Source organism: Rattus norvegicus, chromosome 17, assembly GCF_036323735.1.
Source record: "Rattus norvegicus strain BN/NHsdMcwi chromosome 17, GRCr8, whole genome shotgun sequence".
Classification (NCBI taxonomy): domain Eukaryota; kingdom Metazoa; phylum Chordata; class Mammalia; order Rodentia; family Muridae; genus Rattus; species Rattus norvegicus.
Window position 1 is genome coordinate 57,980,280 of NC_086035.1, and position 22,713 is coordinate 58,002,992.

Sequence of the window (22,713 nt, forward strand, 5' to 3'; positions counted from 1 at the left end):
AATGTCCCTCCCCTCTTGATGGCACCTAGGGCATGGTCCCCTTCCTTGCAGAAGTTCGGGCAAGCCCTTGCCCAGTGACCTTGTTGACCACATTTGTAGGAAGAGCCTGGTAGTCTCTTAGCCTTAGAAGATCAGGAGTCTGGGGCAGTGGCTGGGACTGGTCAGACAGCCTTTGCCAGCATATTGTATTTTTGTCTGTGAGCCTTCTTATCCCTTCCATAGTACACTTTGTAGGCCAACACCAAGACTTCTGCCTGTGTAGTTAGGGGTCCCTTCTCTAGCTTTTTAAGTTGTCTTTTATGTTGGGGTAGCTCTTGGAAAAGAAATAGATCATCAGAATTTGCCTACCTTCTGAGTTATTAGAATCTAGATTACTATATTGCAATAAAGCCTTTGTAAGGTGTTCTAAAGATTGGGATGGGTTTTCCTGTTTTTCCTGGATGACCTCTTGCAGTTTTTTCAAATTTCACTGGGTTTAAGGCTGCCCTGCAAAGACCAGTCAGGAGACAGGTTATGAATCTATCTCTGGCTAAAATACCACCTGTGGAATTTCAATTCCATCAGGGATCTTGATCAGGTACTGCCTCAGGTCCAATTGGATATGTTCCATCTATTTGATGGATCTCGTCTGCATGTATTCTTGCCTGCTCCCAAACTTACAGGCCTTCCTCAGGAAGTAAATTATTAGTAAGGACCATATGTACATCATGGAAAGTCAAGCTCTGAGGTAAAGAAAGTGCACAGAGGTCAAGTAGGTCACTGCTGGCCAGCACATGCTTGAATAGGGCACTCTCCTTGGCAGGCAGCTGCATGTAGGGCATCACAGTGCTGGACTGACCAGCCAGTACCCAGGCCTTGGGTTACCACAGTAGATGCCACAGGAAGTGAAACACAGAGAGGGGTTGAACATAAAGGCCCTCTTTCCATTTACCAGACCTCTGGTATTGAGTATGAAGATCCCATAAAATTGAGGAATGTCATTATGTGGCCATTTTGAACCATTGTCTAATAAATACTGAGTCCAGACATTATTGTAAAGGTGTATCAGTTTTGATGTCCTCAGGTGAGTCATTAGTTTTAGAGTTTTGAAATTTTCCAGGAAACATCCCAATGGTGAGTCTGGCAGTACATTTGGAGACATTGAATTACCCACTGGGGGAAGTTATTGAATTATCCATACCGGTGTCCCAGCGGGTAATTCAATAACAACACTCTGCCAGGCCAGGTGTCTGAGTCGTCACTTAGACTCCTGGGAGCATACTAGAAAGCATTCCTACCCAGGCCTGGTATTTTCTGATCAGCTGCGAGATTCTGGAAGAGGAGGGGAGAAAGGAAAGGCTTTCGAGAGAATCTCTGCCTAATGATTGAAGTCTTATCTTGTGTGTTAGCTAGGAGGTCCCTTTATCCCATAAAGGCTGGCCAGATCCTATCTGGGAAATCAGGGGTCCTGCTTGCCAACTGGAAGAATAAGGCTATCAATCTGCCAGTGTTCATGCGGGAATTTAAGCAGCGGTCTGGTAGAAGGAAAAGTGAAACTGTGTGGTTGGTGAGGGCCTGTCCAAAGTGACCAATGTGGCAAGAGCTAGCACCACGTGGTGAATCACAGAGAACAGCAGCTCACGTAGAAGTCTGTGTGCGCCAGCTGCAGCAGCAACTCAAGTGGTGGAAGTCCTGAGTCCCACAGCAGCCAGCAGGTGGTGGTGGTCGAATGCCGCAGTGGAGGCCTAGAAGGTGCAGCAGAGGAGGACTGGGATATGTGGTAGAGATTTTGGGTGGCTTGTAGCAGCGCCGAAGGTACACGGAAGAGAAGGGAAGGGAAGGGAAGGGAAGGGAAGGGAAGGGAAGGGAAGGGAAGGGAAGGGAAGGGAAGGGAAGGGAAGGGAAGGGAAGGGAAGGGAAGGGAAGGGAAGGGAAGGGAAGGGAAGGGAAGGGAAGGGAAGGGAAGGGAAGGGAAGGGAAGGGAAGGGAAGGGAAGGGAAAAGGGAAGGGAAGGGAAGGGAAGGGAAAAGGGAAGGGAAGGGAAAAGGGAAGGGAAGGGAAAAGGGAAGGGAAGGGAAAAGGGAAGGGAAGGGAAAAGGGAAGGGAAGGGAAAAGGGAAGGGAAGGGAAAAGGGAAGGGAAGGGAAAAGGGAAGGGAAAAGGGAAGGGAAAAGGGAAGGGAAGGGAAAAGGGAAGGGAAAAGGGAAGGGAAGGGAAAAGGGAAGGGAAGGGAAAAGGGAAGGGAAGGGAAAAGGGAAGGGAAGGGAAGGGCCATTGTCCCCCTTGCTGCCAGCTGCTGCTGTGGCCGGCGCACAGCAATGGGGCACTGGGCCAGGCCAGGCATGGTCATGGGGAAGTCAATTCTCCCCGTACGGGCCACCAATGTTGGGTAGAAATCTCAGCTTGAGTCTGAATGAACCACACCAAGCCAACGTGGTTCCACGTGGAGAGGTTTAATGGAAGGATGAGACAAGGGAGAGGAGAGGAGAGGAGAGGAGGGGAGAGAAGGGGAGGGGAGGGGAGGGGAGGGGAGGGGAGAGGAGAGAGAGAGAGAGAGAGAGAGAGAGAGAGAGAGAGAGAGAGAGAGAGAGAGGAAGAGGAGAGGAGGAGAGGCTAGCCATGAGCACATAGAGAGAAGGGGAAAGGGAATGGGGAGAGAAGAGACAAAGGGGAAAAGGGGATGAGCAAGAGCAAGAGAGTGAGGAGGGGCAAGCGGCCCCTTTTATAGTGAGTCAGGCATACCTGGCTGTTGCCAGGTAACTGTGGGGGTGGAGCTTAGACAGAATGCTAACACATATAAGATTGGATGTAAGTAAATATAAACTTGAGAGATTTCTTGTCTCCTCTTCTAGTTTAAGACAGTGAGGACTGAGCTGTGGCAGATGGCTGAGTAGCGTGGGAGGAGCCCTTCATTCATTCCCAGAGTTACAAACAAATCAAAAGATAATAAAAAATGTTAATGATTTCCCACTGAGACCTTTAAATGACAACCCTTAGTGCTGAAAAAAGTGGAGTGAGCAGGCATTCTTTTCAAATATTGATTTAAAAGTTAATTCGTCTAACATTTCTGGAATACAGTTTGGAAAATAGATCACATGGCCTGGAAAGATGGTCAGCAGGTAACAACACTTGCCAGGAAACCTGGAGACCCAAGTTCAATCCCTGGAACTGATATGATGGATAGAGAGAACTGACTCCTACATGATGTCCTCCAACCTTCACATACACATGGTACATGTGCACACACCCCCACACACAAAGTAAATAATGTTTAGAAATGTAAAAGAAAACAGATAATAAATATTTAAAATACTTACAGTAAACAGATACAATCTGAGAAAATAATAAAGTGTATGCAAAATGTATGTATATAATTATCTATTAAATGTATCAAATTATAGTATAAAGAAACTTGATATCCAAGTGTCTACTTATTATTAGTGCTTCTACTAATAATTACAATAATAATAAATGTCAATCAAATGTATTACGTGCTGACACTGTCCCAGATATTTTACAAGTTAGCATACTTTCCTTTAGTAGTGTATAAGGTTATAGTATCCTCTTGGTTTGAGTGCACAGAATTTATTAACTTACCAGAAGCTCTACAGAGCACAGGGTAGACAACAGTAAGATCTCCAACAGAGAAATAAAAAACCCTCTCAAGGATAGGGTGGGCAATGGTCAGAGGGACCTGTGAGGAAGAAACCACAGGAGGAGCACAGATGACGTAAGGGCCATTGTGCAAGCACACACTTTTAGGTAAGCCTTGCATTCCTTCTTATCCCTTAGAAGAGACTGATTTCCTGAGTGGTGTTTTCCTGTCCATGTGCCTGGCAAGCCCAGCTAAATTGTAAGCTCGTGGTCTCCCAGTCAGTTTAGACTTCATGGCTCCCTCAGACTCAGATCCCATTCTTTTTTTCAACCAACAAACAAATCCTAGTGCTTCAACTTCTAGTTTTGTGAACTATTGTTGATGAGGGAGGTTCCTCCATGTCCTTCAAGCTGCTGTACTCTGACAGCTACCAAATAGAAACATCATCAAGGATAGCACTTCTTTCTGCTGGCTGTACCTTCCTATTTCTCACAGGAATACATATGGGTAGACTCCTAATGTAATGTAAAAGAACATGTGACTTCAAAAGTAAAGAATGGAAGTCTGGGGCTGTAGTTTAGTGATAGAGCATGTTTGCCTCACATGCTTGATACCGTAGGTTCAATCCCCAGCATTGTCAAGAAAAAGAAAGGAAGGAAAGAAGGAAGGAAGGAAGGAAAGAAGGAAGGAAGGAAGGAAGGAAAGAAGGAAGGAAGGAAGGAAAGAAGGAAGGAAGGAAGGAAGGAAAGAAGGAAGGAAGGAAGGAAGGAAGGAAAGAAGGAAGGAAGGAAAGAAGGAAGGAAGGAAGGAAGGAAGGAAAGAAGGAAGGAAGGAAAGAAGGAAGGAAGGAAGGAAAGAAGGAAAGAAGGAAAGAAGGAAGGAAGGAAGGAAAGAAGGAAGGAAGGAAAGAAGGAAGGAAGGAAGGAGGAAGGAAGGAAGGGAAGAAGGAAGGAAGGAGGAAGGAAAGAAGGAAGGAAGGAAAGAAGGAAGGAAGGAGGAAGGAAGGAAGGAAGGAAGGAAGGGAAGAAGGAAAGAAGGAAGGAAGGAAGGAGGAAGGAAAGAAGGAAGGAAGGAAGGGAGTTTGGGTAAGTGGAGTTGAGAGTCAAGGTGGGAGAGAAGATGGAAGGTTATGAAGAGACGTCTTCAGAGACCACACAGTCTCAGAGATACAGAAGAACTCCACAGCATCATGAACACACACACACACACACACACACACACACACACACACACAAGTCTAAACACCACCTTGTACATCTTAAGTATACATACATTGTTAATTAAAGCTTAATAATACTAAGGGATTAATATTTAAAAGAAAAGAAAAGGGTGATGGCAGTCAACCCAGCAAGAAGCCACATTTCTCCAGAATCCACGCCCCCTCGGGTCCTTCTCTCAACTGCTTCCCTTAAGCTGCTTTTGAAGTCACTGGCTGGGGTGGGGTGGGGGCGAGGGTGGTGGTCTGTATACCCTTTGTTCTCTCTGTCCAGTGCAAGAAGATGTGAAATTATTTGTGGAGTATTTTATAGGTATTTCCCTTATGTCATCTGAGGAAATGAGGCCAGGTGTGGCATCCACAGGAAGAGACAATGCTTCTTCATAAATGGATTCAGCAAATGTTTACCAAGTGCCTACCACACACCAGACAGGCTGCACTGATAGGTCAAGCAACCTTTAATTCAAGGATATTAACTCAGACACTTCACCACCTTTTCTTTATACTTCCTTAGTGCTTTTGTTTGTTTATAAAGATGTCAACGTTATAGCTGCCTTGGCATAGATAAAAAAAAAAAAAACCACCACCCCATCTCTGGTAAGATCATAAACACCCTGCATATGCAAGTTCCCCATCCAGCTACAAGCACTGAAGCGTCAAAGGAATTTCTTCACTGCAACTTAACTGGAGCCTTCATTGAATGCCTCAATTCATGTATCTATTTTTTCCTTTTTTTAGTTAGGAGCTCACTCCGTAGCCCAGGCTAGCCTTGGACTTATGGCAATCTTCTTGTCTCAGTAAGTGGACTCTGTCATATTGACTAGACACGTCTTGAGTAAGTTCTCCATGAGTCCTGCTGAGAGGTCTTTTTTCTAATTATCTAGCTCAGAAATTTCAGTTCTGGGTAGATGGGTAAGGGCTCTGTGCCCTTTGAGGCACCTTCAGAAAATACCTTGACCTGTTTGCACGCACATCTGAGGGGGTTCTTCAGAGTGATCTCTTTCTCCCTGCCCTGAGATATTCCAGGGCTCCTTAACACCCCTCACAAAAACAGTGTGTAGGTTAGCAGGTATCTAGAACATACTTTAGTGGCTGTGTACCTTGAGTTAAAATGTCATTCTTGAAATGGGTTTTAGGTTTTTATCTATTGAGTTCTTTCCACCTAGCTGTTGAGATAAAAGAGAGATCTTGTACAATATGAAGAAGAAATGAACCTGACAAAAATGCAAATAAAAAAATAATGATTATTTCCCTTGCCCTGGCTCCACAGTTTATTAATTTAAAAACTTATTTGCTTATTTCTACTTAGTTATTTTATTGTTATTTAATTTAGAAAGCATGTGTGTTGTCCTTAGAACCCATACTCCTAAGTAAATTAACTAAAGCCTGAGTCAGACTACTTATCAAACAGACATATATCTCCATATTCATTAACAATTATATGAAATCATTTCAATTTTTAAAAGAATTAAAAAATTAATATTTTTCATATATAGCAAAGAGTGAGAAAAGTAAAAGTCCCATATAATATTTAACTGGATCAAATCATTAAAGAGCAGGACACAAATTTGCAGAATACTAGGGAAAGAACCTGGGCCTTGGTGCATTCTAGGTCTGCATTTTTAACTGGGCTAGACTCCTAACCCTTGGGGTTTAGAGACACTTTCTATGTATCACAGGCTGGTCTTAAACTTATGGTCTCCCTGTCCTAGTCTCTTTGCATGGTGCCTAAGAAGAGTCAGTGACCTGAACACTCCAGAAATAGTTCATAAGCTATACTCTGATGGGATGTAGCTTTGAGTTCTCTCACATTAGCCAATGGTCCAGCAGACCCAGGAGGAAAAAACAAAACAAAACAAAACAAAACAAAAGCCACTGATCGCCCTCCCTGTCACCATCTTTCTAGTCTCATCTTTCTTGAACACATCCAAGGCTTTATCCAAAGCCACAATTATTTAAAAAGAAAATGAAATATACCAAGACAAAAGAGGGTAAAATAAAACCTTCCTGGTGCATATTCTATGAGAGCCGAGCGCAATGCAGAATTTTGAACAACTGTGCAAAACAGAAATGGTCCTTGTGGTTTCAGCTTCCTAGAGAGATTCTGTAGTTGAAGGGAGCAAAATACTACTAATCAATTAGAAAGAACAGCTCTGGGGGCTGGGAATGGAGCTAGAGTTAGAAGATGTGCTTGTCCTTGGTTCATTCCCAACACTGAAGGAAAAAGGAAAGAGCCAGGCACGGGTTGTTTCTGCTTCCAGTGTAGAAGGCTCAAGAATTCTTGGATCACAGTAAAAGATTTTAGAAATGTTGATATCGGAGAAATAGTTCCCTAACAAATTCAAATGAGCCTAAGATTTAAAAAGGTACTGAGCCCCATCCAGGACAAAGTGCAAGGCAGAACCAGGGCACTATTTTAAATTTGTGTTAGCAAAGAAAAACAGGAAAATACACTGCTGGTGAGGGATTAAGATTACAGAAAACACAGTGTCCTGAGGGGAGTCTGGATGAACTCTCAACTTACAAAGGACTAAGGAAGTCTACTGGGAAATTATCCTACAGACACATTAATACAGAGGCAGATGATAATGCTATAAAGACATTGTTTGCAATATTTTCTACAATTGCAAAAGGCTGCAGACGATAGCTGCAGTGGGAAGCTAGTTAAACAAGTTGATTCTCAAAAGAGATGTGTGGTTCAAAAAAGATTGAGGAAAAACTTACCTGACTGTCTTAGCCTCTTTCCCTGTAGCTGTGATAAAAATCCTCCGACAAAAGCAATTTAAGGGAGAGAGGGTTTATTTTGGCTCAAAGTTCACAGTTACAGTCCATCAAGGTGGGGAAGTCAAGGCTGCAGGAGCTAGAATGCATGCTGCTGATCAGCTCCTTTCTCCACCCACACAGTTCATGATCTCAGGCAAGGGATGTAGTAGCCATCTACAGTGAGAGCATTCTCACCTCAATTAATGGAATCAAGATAATTCTCACAGGTGTGTCTAGAAACCTATCTTCCATGTGATTCTAGATTGTCAAGGTGATAACACTCACCACCACAATTCTACCTTTTCTCATCCTGACACACAAATACATCATCTTTAAGCCATAAATTCCACCTCTTGTCCCCAAAAGCTCATGAGAGTGTTACACTGTAAAATGCATTCTATTCTAAGCCAAAAATTCCTATAGTCATTAATGATCTCAAAACTTTACAAATCAATAGTATCTCAACTGTGGGCTCCTACGAAATTAAACCCAAGTTACCTACTTCCAACAAATAATGGCCAGAGTAAATGCTCTCATTTGAAAATGGAAGAACTGGGGAACAGCAAGAGACAACCACAGCAACACAAAACCAAAGTCAAGCAGGAAAATCACCACATACTGCAACTCATTATCTAGAGCTCATCATGTAATCAACTGGACTCCAGAAAGCTTGGGTATCCTCCTGGCTTCTGGCTTTACTGACTGCAGGACTCATATCTTGGGTGGGGTGTGTTCCAAGGCTGCAACATTCCTCACAGACTTTCCTTGGTCTCATTTGCTTTCTGAAACTATGGAGCAATACTTCATGACCTGATTCAACCTTGTATTTTTCATGCCTGTGAAATAGGCAGTAGTATATTGGCAAGTAGTATATAGACAATGCCTCTGGGTTCTGCTGCCATGCTTCCTTGACCTCCAGCTGTCTCAGCTACAGTGAGCAGACTCTGGAAAACACTTTCTTATGGAGTTGCCTTCAAGGAGCAAGGAATCTCTTCATTTATGTACTTTTTTAAATTTTGAATTGTGATCTGTGTAATGCCTCTAAAGAGTTAAATTTTATTACAAGGTTATACATATATGAACAAGCTGATTCAGGAGAGGGCTCACCGGAGATGGTCTACAGTGGGTTATTTATTGCACATTGGGTGAGCATCCCCCTCTGGAATGAGGATCCTATGTCTTGTGGCAGTACCATGGCTCAGCGTAGCTCAGACACTCAACTTGCCTGGCCCCATCATTCTGTTTCTAATTTATTTAAATTTCCCATTAAATGCAACTCAGACTCATAAAGTTTGTACCCCTCCTGCCAGGGGAGAGACATCAAGTTGCTCTAAAGCACAGAAAACAACAATTAGATTCTCTCAGACTCTGAGCGAGAGTGGAGAATGTGTCTATAGAATCTGCACCTTTGACAAATGAACTGTACTGTTCTCGTTGCCAGGCAAAGGCTTCACCCACAACCTGGAATTCTGACCCTCAAAGCAGAAATGTGTACCAGTTCAACTCAAATTGAGGTAGGAATCATCAGGATTTGCTAGTAGTCAACTGAGCCCCACCATAGTCTAGCTCCTGTGGAGGGGACCTGGCACAAAAGCAAGGTAAGTAATTTTAAAGGAACAGTGTGGAATTTTTGTTGTTGTTGTTGCATCTGGTGTTATACAAATTAAGCTTTCATTTTGCATTTCATTTTAAAAATTTTTAGTTCACACTTAAAATATTTATAGAGTTGCATTAATCTAAGACATCTGTAGTGAGTTCAGTAGATTAATACTTTGTAGACTGAGGAATGTGTTTAATTTCTTCATATTTAGTAACTTTTTGTTTCACTTTATAGATATGTCCACACAAAGCAAACTAAAATCTTAAAAATCAAAAACAAAGACACTGTTCTTCTCCAGCAATAACTTTGGCATACTGCTTTGTTTTATCTTGTTGGTGATTGATGGTACTGATGATGGTTTTCTGAGACAAGGTTATATTACATGACACATATAACATATGTCATCTTATAACATATATGACATCTCAGGCTGGCTTCATACTTACTATGCATCTCCAGTTGGTATGGACTCCATAATTCTCCTGCTTCAGCCTTTCAGGTACTAGCACATGTGCTATGCTGTCATGGTCAACTGAGATGTCTGATGTCTGGGTTTCGTTTTGTGTGTGAGGTATTTTTTTTGTTTTATTTATGTTATCTGTATGAGTGTTTTGCTGAAAGCATGCGTGTGTACCATGTGTGTGCTTGGTGCTTGCAGAGGTCAAGAGAATGTATCAGGTCCCCTGGAATTAGAGGTAGACATGCTTGAACCACCATATGGGTGCTAGGAACAGAACCCTAGTTCTCTGCAAAGCAGTACGTGTTCTTAACCATTAAACTGTCTCTCCAACCCCTGAGAAGCCTGGTTTTGATTCCTATTTTCATATATTCAGAAACACTGTGACGTCGTACTACATCTGTGGTAACTAAGGCTCAGCTACCCACCACAGATGCTATGGGACACCTGAAATGCAATCAGTCTGCATGTGAAGTTCTATAAGAGTAAAACACATACAAGATTTCAACAACTATTTAAAAAAAACAACTGTGTGCAAATCATTGACTTTTTAAATTAACCGTGTGTTTGAGATGTTAATATTTGGTATATGATTTGGTTAGTGTCTTAGTTGCTGTTCTATTGCTGTGAAGAAACACCATGATCAAGGTAGTTTATTAAAGAAAGCATCCACTTGGGACTTACTTTCAGTTTCAGAAGCATTAGTTTGGGATCATTATGACAGACAGGTGAGGTGCCAGGCAGGCATGGTTCAAGAGCAGCAGCTTAAAGCTTGCATCCTGATCCATAGCAGAGAGGGAGGAGGAAGAGATAGGGAGGCTGGCATGGGCTTTAGAAACCTCAAAACTCACTTCCTGTGACACACCTCCTCCAACAAGGCCACACCTTCCTAATCCTTCTAAAACAGGTCCATCAATTTGGGATCAAGCATTCAAATATCCCTTGCCCAGGAAACTTCTATGAACCATGAAGAAAATTGCTCTTTCCTACAGCTGAGTTCTAATAGTTTCTACACAGGCATGCATAGTGTAAATGCTATTTTTTAAAAATGAGTTTATTTATTATTTGACAATTATACAAAAATATATGTCCTTTTGTCCTGTTTGCCCCTCATTGCTCCCTCATTCTCTTTCCACTCCCTCTGAACATATCCTTATTTCTAATATGTCTCCCTCCTATTTTTTCTTTTTAATATCAACAAGGTAATTTTAAAATTTTTGCATATGAGTGCATATTGTGCCATTGTGTATATATGCATGTTTTCATGTGTATGGGATGCACACATCATGGGGTACACCCACATATGTGTAGAGAATAGAGCTTGATAGCAGAGTCTTCCTTACCTGTTCACCTTACATATTGGAGCTGAGTCTCTCTCTTGAACCTAGAGCTTACTGATTTGGTTGGCCCAGCTAGCTAGCTTGCCTCAGGGATTTGTGTCGCAGTCTCCTGGGTGTTGAAATTATAAAGTGAGTCGCAATGCCTGATTGTCATTTACGTGTCTTTTAATGAGCTCTGGAAATCCGAACTCCCAATAGTCACTCTTGCACAGCAAGTGATTTTCCACTGTGCCATCCACTCGTGTCCCCACCTAAGTTTAGTAAGGGGTGCTTACATAAGCATGGGTATGGGGTATTATAAATTTACCAGTGGCCACACCACTGAAGAAAACAGCACCCCTAAGACCCCAGCAACCATTAGCTGCCAATAGCTCCATGGGACTAGAGACAGCCCAGGCTCTTACGTTCTTCCTGCCCTTTTGTCCAGGGTGTTTCCTGAGCCTGAAGGAAGTGTCTCCTGTTCAGGACTGAGCTCTCAACACTCACTTATTCTCAGCACTTTGGCCAGTTATGAGTTTCTACATTAACTGCTGCCCATTGCAGAAGGCAGCTTCCCCAGCCAGGTCTCCAAGCATCAGTTATCTCTGGGCTCACACACACCACTCTAATTTCCTTGTTCTTTCTACATGCCCCTACCTCGGGAGCTATTCATCTAGCAAAACTGGGCTACACTTGATAAAAAATCTTGAGTTTAGAAATCTCTTCCATATTTAATGTTTAAAGCAGTGTTTTCTCAGTTTCCAAGCTTTTCTTTTCTTGCCTAAGTTCCTTGGCTAGAACTTCAGGGGTCACAGTCTACAGAAGAGCTAAGAGCAGACATCCTGGTCTTAGTCTGATCTAAGAAAGAGACTCGGTATTTCTGTGCCAAATGTTAGCTGTGCTTGGGGCTTGTCACACACAGCACTTCTCAGATTATATTCCTTCTAGTCCGCTAACTGAGAGCTTTCATAATGAGTAGGTGGATGGATGCATAATTCATTTCTCTGTTTTACTCTGACTTTAAAATGTAAAATGTCATATTTCTAGAATAAATACCATTTATATACAATGTGATAACAGCATAGACTCTATCAGTTAAGTATCCATAATTATCAAATTTGAAATATAAAGTGTTCTAAATCTGAAACTTTTAGAAAGCCACAAAGTATTTAAAAGGTTTGTTTTGAGTTTGGGAGCTATTGAGATGGCTCAGTAGATAAAGGCTTATCCCCAAGCCTGACCACCCAAATTCAATGTCTGAAACCCATACGTCAGATAGAGAGGACAAATTTCCCAAAGTTGTTCTCTGCAGACATGCCATTCATATGTGCATGTATTCACATCTCTCTCTCTCTCTCTCTCTCTCTCTCTCTCTCTCTCTCTCTCTCTTCCTCTCTAAATGTAAAAAAAAGTTTTAGACTTTATGGTATCAGATGCATGAATAATATTGCACCATATCCAAGTTGAGATTAATCTCAGGGCTATGTCCTCTGGCTAATACTTAAAACTTTATAAACATATTTTCATATGATCAAGATTAAGCACCCAGAAAACAAGGAAATGTTAACCTGAACATAAAAGCCACAAAGGACACAGCCCTCACAATAGGGCAAGCCACCCTCCATCCCTGAAACTACAAGTAAAACCAGATGCCGGCCAATGCCATGCCTTCTGTGGACCACTTGAGAGCTGCAGGCCTAGAGAGTGAGCTGGGTATCAAACTGCCTTTGTAGTGTGCCTGGTGCATAGCAAAGTCGATCAAATCTCCAAGTAACAGAATTTCAAAACCAAATTTCAACTCAAAAATTGAAAATGTAGTTTCATATACAAGGACTTTACAAATATGATGAAAATGTAACATACCTATAAATAAACCTTTTTGAAGCCCTGAAGAGAGAAAATTATTTTTCTTAGCTTTTGTTTTGTATTAAAGAATAAACAAAGTTAGGCTAGATAATAAGCTATCCTTGGATAGAAAGACTCAATATCCTAGAGATGTCAGATTCCTCAATCCAGTGCAGCCTGGACCACAGCCATAACTAAGGCCCATGTAAATCTTAACCTAACCTGCACAGGTACCCACTGGACTCCACTCAGCAGTCATGGAACCACGGGGTCTGGGGAAAGAAGAAAAGCAGACCACCGACCCCCACAGGCAACTCTGAATGCTCTGTTAGTCCAGACACAAAGTCCTGGAGTCATTCTGCACCATCAGCTGTTACAGACAACAACAATGTCCCCTGCGGTGGACCTGTGAGACTTCAGGCCTGTCTGTGGCCTGGCCTGTCAGCCTCATCTGAAGCAGCAGATTCAGTCCATTCTGTAATCAATTGAAAGGTTTGAGGTACAGGTCTGGAGCCTCTGTGCTATTTTCTTGCCAGCTCCTCCCGGGACTTGTGTGTCATGCTGCCTGTTTTAGCATGTACTATTTTTAATGGTTCTCTATTATAAAAAAATATAGTGCTAAAATATTAATATGGCCAGGAATATGGCTTAGCAGGCAAAGCCTAACAACCTGTTTGACTTTCCAGCCCCACATACTGGCAGAAGAAAACCAGCTTCCCCAAGTCGTCCTTTGATCTCCACACACATAAGATAAGAACATGTCTAAAAATGGCTTGTTATAGACCTTAACATGCTGATCCTTAAAATGGTATGAAAGAACAAAGGGGCAAAACTAGTCAAGATCTCTTGACAAACAAGATTGGGCAGTGAGAGGATTAACTTAGACTGTAAGTGTGATGGGCTTTAGAATGACCATGGACACAAACCTCTGAGTGCATCTGTTGGGGGAGCTAATTGAAGTAGGAAAACCTTCCCTAACTGTGGGGAGCACCATTTCGTATACTGGAATCCTAAGCTGAGCGAAAAGGAGCAAGCGAGCTAAGCATCAGCATGCATCTCTCGGCTCCTGACAGCAGACGCAGGGAGCAGATCAAGCTCCTGCCCGCCATGATGTCTCCGCCATGATGTCGCTGAGAACTGAACAAAGCCTCCTTAGGTTGCTTTTGTTATGTGTTCCATCACGATAAGAGCAGCAACTGAAAGAGGGAATCGATAAGAAAGCTGATTCCATTTTTAAATTTTGACTGCCAAGAGCTTTCAAGCCTCAGCCTTTCTCCTTGAATGCTACTTTTGCCGTGCTGGTAGACTCTAAAAGCCACGTAAGCTTCTCGCCATACATTAGCTCTCCATCACTGTGACAAAACCCGACCGTGACGTAAGGGGGAAGCTTTGCTGTGAATCAGCCACTGCTTCCTCGGCTTTGTAGGCTGGGGTGCTGCATAGCACAGCATGGCAGAAGCATGGAGTAAAGGACTGCCCCCTGCACAGGGGAAGTAAGGCCAATCCACCTTCTAGGGTATCTTCAATGAGCTAGCCTCCTTCTCCTGGGTCCCACCTACCGTTTCCACAGCCTCCTACTGTGGTCAGGGATGGGACTGAGCCTTCGGCATGCTGGGCTTTGGGGGCCACTCAAGATCCAAATTATAAAACAGCCTGCCAGTCCCACCTCCTGGCCACAGTAAAGACCCAGCCGGTGTCCTGCCTGGGAGGCCTCAGTTACACAATAAACTCTTCTGTGCCCCTCTGCCTCTGTGTGTGAGTGTGTGTGTGTGTGTGTGTGTGTGTGTGTGTGTGTGTGTGTGTGTGTGTGTGTGTGTGTCTTGCTGCCCATCTGGACATCTGAACCAGTCTTAGGAGAACAGGTACCTACCTACTTATTAGAACCCTCAAGTTGGAATTAACGATAGCCTCCACCATCAGTGTTTTTACTGTACTGATGGGAACCATGGGCCCTAGAATTGTGTTACAGAATAACGCTAGATAAAGTGGACCTTTGTATGTTAATCAGGAGTTCGGATTCATCTCAGAATAATAATGGGGGTGGGCTTAAATAGGGAATAAGCTTGACCCAATGGTAGCATTTTAAAGATCCTCTGCTATGAATGGAACTGTGATTTTCCTGTCAATTTACATACTCAAATTCTAACTCCCAAGATGACTTGTTAAGGAGGTAAAGTTAAATGAAGTCATATGGTAGAATATTAATTCAGTTGGACTGATGTCTTCTGAAAAGAAAAGACATCAGAAAACTTCTTGATCTTCTTGCCAACATGTGCTGGTTTGAATGAAAATGGCCCCCATGGGCTCATAGGCAGTGGCACTGTTAGGGGGTGTGGCCGTGTTGGGGAAAGTGCTCCTCAGGAGGTGGACTTCGAGGCTTTAGAGCTCAAGCCAGGCCCAGTGAAACTCTCTTTGTGCTTTCTGTGCTCTTAGCTCCTTCACCAGCACCATGTCTGCTGCATGCCACCATGCTTCCTGCCATGACGATAATGAACTAAACCTATGAACTGTAAGCCAGCCCCAGTTACATGTGTTCCTTTGTAAGAGTTTTTGTGGTGGTGGTGTCTCTTCACAGAAATAGAAACCCAAACTGAGACGCCATAGTAAGCTAGTCTTGGGGGAGAAAGTGAGACTGCCCGTGACTGGGTCTGACTGCTTGGAATCCAGTTTGACCTCCAGCACCCATACTCTGTGCAAGCTCCCAGTCTTTACAGTAAGTCATGGCAGCCTGAGCAGAAGAATTTCTGACCAGTGTATAGTGAAGCAAAGGGAGTTAGGAGGATATTTAAGGGTAGAAACTGAAACTCCAGTCCAGACGTTAATCCCTTCATGTGAACAGCTTTGGAAATGGATCCACAGGTTTTTGTGGTAGAAATGGGTTGGATCTGCTTCCCCGTTTTCTATGTGATTTTAGAGTTACCTTTTCCAATGGTGTCAGGGAAGCTTTTCAGTAAAGAATGGCATCTACCTCCAGGTGAAGACAGACCTCTGTTTCCTTCCTAAGAGTTAACCCCATTGCGCCAGTCACTCACCCAGCAACTGCTCCCAGGAAGGCAGGTTCACAGTAAGCCATGCTAAGGAGATGGGAGGAATAATTATCTTTTTAATGAGATCGTGTATTTTTCCTCTCCAGGATGCAGTGCAGTTCCTTGGTGCAGTTGCTATAGAACCACCATGGGGTTGACTCTGTCTTTCATTCTGAGACTCAGAAAGGGATAATGCTTATTCTTTCTTTTCTGTTTTTTCTTTCTTCTTTTCCTTTCAGACACCAATCAGAGCCTCATGTGTCTCAGAGGTACCTCAAACTTTCTCACTCTTTCTCCCAAGCACCCTACCCTGTCATGTAGCTGCTTATCCACCATGTAGCTGACTCCCATCCTCATCCTTGTGGAGGCAGAGACAGGAGAGATGGCAGGGCTAGGAGGCAGGGAAGTGGGGCATCCAGCAATGTTATGCAAGCCTGACAATTTGAGTTCAATCCCTGAAACCAACAGAAAAAGGCCAGATGTGGTAGCTTGTGCCTCTAATCCCAGTGTTCCTACTGCAAGGAGGGAGTTGTGGCAGGAGGACTGTCTGGAAGCTTGTTGGTCAGTTAATGTGGGATATACAACACAGAGGCACAATCGAGAGAGACCAGGCTCAACCAACTCCTGACCTCACATGAATGGACACAGATACAAACAAATAACAAACAAACAGAATAAAAATAAAAAGGAAAGGAAAAGGCATGACTTCTCCTATGGATGGTGGAGGAGAAAGTCTATTATAGATATATGGAAGAACACAACCAGAGACAGACACATCTGAAAGAGTCCAGTAAGGTCACGAACCTGAACTATGTGTGAAAGAGATGGAAAGACAGAGGAGAACTTGGTGCAGCAGCCAGGAGGCCAAAGGAACAAAAGGGGAGAGTAAATGTCTGGATTATACAGGAAGAACCTCTGGGGGAAGGGCAGCCCAGCTCCTTGGCTGGAAAGTTTAGCATGGGGGGTGGGGGGCAGGGGGCGAGGTATGCCAGCCATACCCTGTAACATGTAGAGAGTGAGGGATGCTGGGAAAACCTGGCAGCCATTTGTCCTGGGTTTGAAACAACACAAACAAACATCATTCTAAACAAGTGTCTAGACAAGACAAACTATACCCTTGAACAACAAGGTATATTGGGGAGATGTGAATGCTCTGAGACAGGAAATACATTTGACTTTTATTCTAACTTAGGTGGTCGCTATGTCTCTTCCCCATTGGCTAGTGTCCAACCTCAGTCTTATTCAGTTGCCTAGTCTGAACAGTATTGGCACAAAGGAAATCAAGAAGGGAAAAGGTCACTTTTCCAAGGAGAAAAGGATCACTGCTCCAGGCCATTAAATTCCTAAAATGTATATCAAATGTTTATCCAAAAAAAAAAAAAAAGTATATAAAAAGTCTTACCAAGGTGGGAGAGATAAAAAGATTTTAGTTCCTCGTCCTAGATACAACTCTTACAGTATTTGATAGAAAAGACTCACATTTGATGATTCTTACAGGCTTTTAACCTTGGGACCCACCCAAAACAACCTTTTTTTCTGTCAGCTAGACCCTATCCTCTACAGCATCCACAACCTTTTAAGACAGCGCCACCTGCTGGAGTCATTGAACAGGGCATCTTACATTCTAACCATGCCAGTCAATATTGCTCAAAAATCACTGGACACACATGAGAAAAATTATCAGTTGAACACGCTTCTTGAAAGTTTTGTGAAGCCATTTGAGAGTCAAATTTCAGCTGTACCTCTGCCTTGTTTTTAAATAACATCAACTCTCTCTTCCAGCGGATTTCCAGAAGAGCAGCGATGCACAGAAAATAGAGGTAACTGCTTTTTAGAGATTAAATATTCCCAGTGCAGCTTTGTCTTAGACATATTTGGTAGTTTTATAACAGATACCATCTAGCTAACCCTTCGGCTGCTTTCTCAGTTGACCAGGTATCTCTGCCCAGAGAAAAGTCCCCCTCATGAGGACTGAAGCAGACACAGACCACTGGGAGACTGGGGGAATCCTCCTAACTGAGGAATCCCAGCCCTTTGGTATGGCTCTGGTTTCATCATTCAGCCCTAGCATGTCTTTGTTATTTTTTCTTTTTTCTTTTTTTTTCGGAGCTGAGGACCGAACCCAGGGCCTTGCGCTTGCTAGGCAAGCGCTCTACCACTGAGCTAAATCCCCAACCCCTTTTGGTCTTTTTGTTATTTTGTCTTTTTTTTTTCCCCTAGCATGTCTTTATGATTCACATAATCACAGGACTTGCATTAGCATGACAGACATGATTCTATTTTTTCTAAATTTTGCTTAGTATACAGATAATGAGCTTCAATGTGACATTTTCATACATATTTACCATACTTTGTTCTTATTTGTCCTATTGCCCTTTCATGTCCGACTTCCTCCCCAACGAGTAGTCCCTCCTTCCTTCATGGCCCACGTTCCATTACACTAACCTGTTCACTCTACTGTAAAGTGTCTTCCCTTCCTAGTTCCCTTTCTAATTCCCCAGGGCCCCTCGCTTGCTCACTCTTTCCTGCACGAGCGTGCGCACGTGCTCGAGCGTGCGTGTGTGAGCGCGCGTGCGCACACACACACACACACACACACACACACACACCTTAAATCTAGACACCATGAGAGAAAACATGTGTTTGTCTTTTGTGTCTGATTTATTCTCCAGCCCATGCAGCTGCCCCAAATGTGATAATTTCATTTCTCTAAACAATGGAAGGAAGGATACAATGGAGGCACCAAACTGGGCTACTCCTCTTGTCTAGAATAGCCATCTAGGAAATTTTCTTCTGTTATTTAACTGGATGGATTTGATGCCTTTAGTTATTATCTTAGAGACTTCTGTCCTTGGATTCTGAAGATTGTTAGGAAACTTAGTCAGATTATAGATTTGTTTTACATGCATGCTGACTTGCTTACTTTCTTTACTGTCATAGAAACGTGGTATTCTTTCAACTTTGTCTTCAGTGTCAGATACTTTTTCTTGGTTTTGTTTGTTTGTTTGTTTGTTTGTTTGTTTTGTTTTTGAGTCATTAAAGTTTTCATTTCCAACATCCCCCCCCCCAACCTTAATTTCCTCACAAAATTTCTCTATCGTGCTGATGGTGTTTTCTCCTGTCACACTGATTTTCCCGATTATTTTTCTGACTCTCTGTGTCCCTGACTTCCCATTCCAGGGTACGCATCTGCTTGTTTGCACCATTTCGGATCACTGATAATTTTAACTGGTAAACCTTGGAAGTCTTCACAAGGCATCACAAGGGCTGTCAGGCGCACAGGACTTCGAGTCGTCTATGAGACAACCCCAGGGCATGTCTGTAAATGGGTTTCCAGATTCAGTTAATTGAGGTGGGACGAACCACCTTGAGAATAGGCAGCACCATTCCATGGGCTGGGGTCTGAACCAAAGTAGAAAGGAAGCTGAACGCCAGTGCTCATCTCTCTTTGCTGCCTGACTGCGGACAAAGTGCAAGCAGCAGCCTCATAACTACCACGATGACTGTTTGTATCCTCAAAGCCTTAAATAATAAATAAATAAATAAGGCCTTCCTTTTTTAGTTGTAGGACTTTCTCAGACTCGCCAGCGGTTCAATATCGACGTGGAGACATCTAATACAGTTTAAAGCTTAGGCTATTTACAGTCTTTCAGCCACTTTCTAACTTAATCCAACTTCCTAGCGCTGTGTCCCACCACCTCCCTGCTCGGCTACGGTCTCCCTTCCGTTCTGTTTTGTACCTGACTCTGAATTTCCCGGATCTGCTTTCTTCTTCCTGAGTCACTCTCCCTGCCCGGAAGTTCCACCCTCATACTTTCTGCCCCAGCTATTGGCTATCAGTTCTTTATTACAACCAATCAGCAGTAAAACAACACCAGAACATCTCTTAGCTTGACGAAGGCATTGAGAGATGCCTGACTTTCATGTTTTGGGAAGGTGTGGAAGGACAAGCATTTACCAATATAAAGCTGAGGATAGGCCGTAGAAATGATACCAAAATCCTGCCAACACTTAGCCCTCTGCTGATACTGTAGTCAACAATTCAAACTACAGACATACCTCATATGAATAAATTCATCCTAAAAAAAAGTTGCTTCTGCCTGGTATTTTGCTACAGCAATGCAAAAGGAATGAATACAAGCATTTTAAACATTTCTGTATCTTTGAATATAAGAATCACGATCTTTGGTGGACCCACACTGTCTTACTTTTTTATATTTGTTGGTTTGGACATCCCTCCTGGTTGCCTTTGGGGGTTGCTTTATTGAGCAGTCCACTTTTCCAATACTTGTGAAGGAGGAGAAAACAAACTGCTTCAGAACAAGGCTTCTGCTACCCCGGTTCAGATTATGAATAGCCAGTTGGATTTTTTTTTTTTTCGGCCAGAGAGGTAAGCTGTCAAGAAATGTGAAAATAGAGCTTGCTGCATTGATATGCTATGCTGCAACTTTTATTAACCAATATTACTATTAAAGACATTTCTAAGCTCTTCTTGCCCAAGACCAATTATTTATACTATTTTCTTAATTATAATTATTGGTACTGAACAAACCTAGGGGTTTTTGCCAGCCTTACACCTCAGGTCAACACTAGGCCAAGTACCAGTTTCCTGCCTCAGGTCAAGGCTAGGCCTAGTTCCATTCTCCGCCAACAGTCCTCAGGAGGAGGAGGAACATTCTTGAAAAACCACAGAATGTACTGATAGTCACCTGACCCTCTGGTCCCAGATAGAGTTCGAATACATGTCATGCTTGCTAACCAATAGATTCAAAGGTCAATCTGCTTAGCCAATATGTTTGAACTGTAACCTTGCTGATGTAACCTGTACCCCTAAAATATATAAAAACTGCTTGTTATAGCCATTTGGGGTTGCCTTCTAGTCACTCGCCACAAGGGGCTGACTGAAGGTTGCCCCCGACGTGATGCGCAGGAAAACAAACCTCTTGTGTTTGCATCGAACTCCATTCTTGTGTCTCACTTGAGGGGGTGGGGGTCTCCCGGTACTTAAGACTCACTTTGGGCCTTACAGTACAGTTAAAGAAATACCCATCGCTGTTTTAACTTTCTTTTCACACGTCAATGTTATTAGGCATCACGTTTCTAGGTTTTCTTGCTTGTAGCTTTCCTCAGCATGCACACAGTATAAGACTCAAAGTGACTCTCAACTACCAGGAGACCTCCCCAAGTGAGACACGAGAATAGAGTTTGATGCAATGATGCAAACACAATAGATTTATTTTCCAGCACACTGGGTTTGACCCTCAATCAGCCCCTCATGGCAAGTAACTAGAAGGCAATCTGAATGGCTATAACAAGCAGTTTTTATACATTTTAGGGGTACAGGTTACATCACCAAGTTTACAGTTTAAACTTATTGGCTAAGCATATTGAATCTATTGGTTAGCAAGCATGACATGTGTTCGAACTCCTATCTGGGACCAGAGGGTCAGGTGACTATCAGTCAGTACATTCTGTGGTTTTTCAAGAATGTTCCTCCTCCTCCTGAGAACTGTGGGTGGACAATGAAACCTGGCCCAGCCTTGACTGGAGGCTGCTGGGTGTAAGGCTGGTGAAAGCCCCTAGGGTCCTTCAACAGTATACGTTAGACCCTGATTTTTGGCCACAGTACATGGAAAGTTAAAAAAAAGTGAGGGGAGCATTTCCATCTAAAGCAGCTTTCTGAGGAAGAAGCAGACACTGACACAAACTACTTTTCATTAAACCTAAGGATATGTAAAATATATAAATTTTAGGCTTCTTGCTATCTAAATTTTGAATATTTTATATCAAAAACTATGTGGTGTGTGTGTGTGTGTGTGTGTGTGTGTGTGTGTGTGTGTGTAAGCCAAAAGGGTGTAAGATCTCTTGGATCTGCAGTTACAGGCAGTTGTGGGCTACCTGACACAGGTGCTGGGAAAGAAACTCCAGTCCCCTACAAGAGCAGCAAGTGTTCTTAACTGCTGAATCATTTCTCTAGCTTAGGGATTATTTAAAAATTAAAGAGGGTTCGAGAGATGAATCAATGGCCAAGAGCATTTGTTGCTCTTGCAGAGAACCTGATATCGGTTCCCAGCATCCACATGGTGGTTCAGAACCATCAATAAACTTCTGTTTCAGGGGAGTCCATACGTCCTTCTGATCTCAGGAGTTAACAGGTATGCACATAGTACATAGACATACATGTAGGCTCAGCACTCATACACATAAAGTAGTAAACTGATTCAAAAGAATAATTAAACAACCATAATAACAAAATCAACCAACCTCAAATCCTTCCAACTATGTTTTCATTTGCTCTGTTTTCTCATTAGCATTTAGAATGCTGCTCAAATTTCTTCCTTTGCCATTGTACCCGTAACAAGAAATCCACAATAACTAGCACCACACATTTATTTTCTTAATGCACCACAGGTAGCTTACGAGAAGTAGACATTTGTTAACATATTCAAAAGTAGCCTTTCCATTCTTGCCTTTAGGTGAAGGAAAGACAAATTATAATCAGCATAAAGCTATTTTTATTTTACATTATACTAAAAAATAGACTGCTTCTTCAAATATCATTTTCATTATTAAAAATTATTTTAAGTAAAAGTAATGTCACATTTTCTCAGTAATAAGTTTACCAATATCAGTCTGTATTATAAAATAATTGATAAAAAACAGGATAACCTAATAAAATTTAATCTTAATATTAAAAATTATGACCCATAGTACACACACATTATCTACAAGAGCCCCAGGGGTCACACAGACAATGATAAAGGCATGGATCTGACCCTATGAAGTCAAGGACACTGTTACCATTCTAGTCAGCTCTACAGGAAGCCATGGCCACTATGAGTCAGAAAGGAATATAATGAAGCCAAAGAAACAGCATCATTATTTTCAGGTGACATGGGAGAATTCTGTGGTAT

General features: G+C 42.6%; 1 long non-coding RNA gene across 1 annotated transcript; it reads left to right on the plus strand.

Annotated features, from left to right (window-relative positions):
• The first annotated feature begins 1,631 nt into the window (after window positions 1-1,631).
• LOC120097757 (uncharacterized) lies at window positions 1,632-20,289 on the plus strand. Its single transcript, XR_010059477.1, has 2 exons — window positions 1,632-1,731; window positions 8,994-20,289. It is a non-coding gene; the product is annotated as an uncharacterized LOC120097757 (long non-coding RNA).
• The last annotated feature ends 2,424 nt before the right edge of the window (window positions 20,290-22,713 follow it).